Source organism: Homarus americanus, unplaced genomic scaffold, assembly GCF_018991925.1.
Source record: "Homarus americanus isolate GMGI-L3 unplaced genomic scaffold, GMGI_Hamer_2.0 scaffold31647, whole genome shotgun sequence".
Classification (NCBI taxonomy): domain Eukaryota; kingdom Metazoa; phylum Arthropoda; class Malacostraca; order Decapoda; family Nephropidae; genus Homarus; species Homarus americanus.
Genome location: NW_024733954.1, coordinates 834 through 2,500, shown reverse-complemented (window position 1 = coordinate 2,500; position 1,667 = coordinate 834). Strand labels below are relative to the sequence as shown.

The 1,667-nt window shown below is 54.4% G+C and overlaps 1 pseudogene; it reads right to left on the bottom strand.

Annotated features, from left to right (window-relative positions):
• The window catches only part of LOC121870094, a pseudogene marked incomplete at its 3' end in the record, with an annotated part of 3,975 nt that extends 3,491 nt beyond the window's left edge, over nucleotides 1–484 (bottom strand).
• Nucleotides 485–1,667: the final 1,183 nt, after the last annotated feature.

The following is a 1,667-nucleotide window of genomic DNA, read 5'->3' as shown; positions in this document are numbered from 1 at the left end:
ACGAGCTGAACTTCAGTTCGACCTTCGAGTTTCCACCCGTTTGGCTCTTAACGGTTTCACGTACTCTTGAACTCTCTTCAAAGTTCTTTTCAACTTTCCCTCACGGTACTTGTTCGCTATCGGTCTCGTGGTCATATTTAGCCTTAGATGGAGTTTACCACCTGCTTTGGGCTGCACTTTCAAGCAACCCCGACTCTACAGAGAGGCCCTTTCCGACCGTCCCATCTGTACCCTCACGGGCGCCGCCATACGGGCCTGTCACCCTCCATGGGCAGTGGCCGCTTTCAAGCTTGACTTAGACGGTATGGGACGGCGTGCTGGACCCTCTGAAACGCAACACCCCTCGTGCCCGAAGACATCGAGGTTATGCGCTGGGCTTTTCCCGGTTCAGTCGCCCTTACTAAGGGAATCCCTGTTGGTTTCTTTTCCTCCGCTTATTAATATGCTTAAATTTGGCGGGTAGCTCTCTCCTACTACGAGGTCGATCGTGGTCTCATCATCCTTAGGGGGAACAAGTTCCCCAACCACGAAGCGGAAGACGCTCTGCCACCGACTTTCTTCACCACCGACATTACCAGGCAGGAAGGTTTGAGGGGCTTGTCGCGGGGGTACCAGCGGCCATGGCGCCGGCACTCCCACCCCTGACTCCGTTCCTTCTCATTGAGTGGTAAATAGCCAATAGGAAAAGTGTTCCAGCAGAACATCTCTCGCAGAGTCATATACACACACAGTTTTAATGCATATACGCTCGTGTTCCGCCCTTACTCGGCCGCACCTTTGCCGCTTAAACTTTGACCTCTTTCCCCGTTCCCGCATGCCACAGCAGTGGCACTTGTTTATCCGGAGAAAGAGAGCGAGAGTCGCAGTATTAATTGGCGTGAGCGGCCTTTCCGGCTGCAGAACTAGTGCTCTATCCCGGCGAGCGCCGTTATGAGGCGCAACACCGTCTTTAACGCGTTTAGAGAGAACTCCCCCTGCCTCCCTCCCAGTCATGAGATAGACGTGGACTCGTGGCGAACTCTCAAAGAGAACGCCCACACCGCGTCTGACCGTGGGAGAGGGTGGAGGAGCGCGTGAGGAAGAGCACGGCGTCACCCAAGCATTCTCATCTCTCTGCCTGCACCACTACATGGTAGACTGCGGGCCCAGGCGCACTCATCAATTTAGTTTCCACTGCAATGCATGCCAAGCACTCTTTTCGAGGTGATAGACGAAATTCCGGCGGGGCTTACTTAAAAGATATCCGACCCGGTTTCGTTTCCTCTTCGTGGGATGGAGTGCCTCTTAGAACATGTGCAGCATCAGCCATGAGCGGCCGACGGCCATTCGTGTCTCTGTGGACAGCAGGCAAAAGAGCGCCGCCTCCAGTTATTTGCGAGGGCGACAACTGTCGCTTTGTTGTGGTTGAATGTGGGTGCGCCAAGTCCATGGACTTGCTAGTGATAGGCTTGCTTGTTTTTAAGGGCACGCCTCGCGCAAGGCGCGGGCGATTAAACCCCAAGGCGGAAGCCCGGTTCGGGTTACCCTCGTGTCGGGGAGACAGTCAGCAGGCACCGAACTCGCAGCAACCGATGGATGTATATTTCCGACTGTGAGGAGTGCATGCATAAGCTCCATATGGCTGCTGTCACAAGAATATGCGTTCAACTTGTCGATGTATCTGGTAT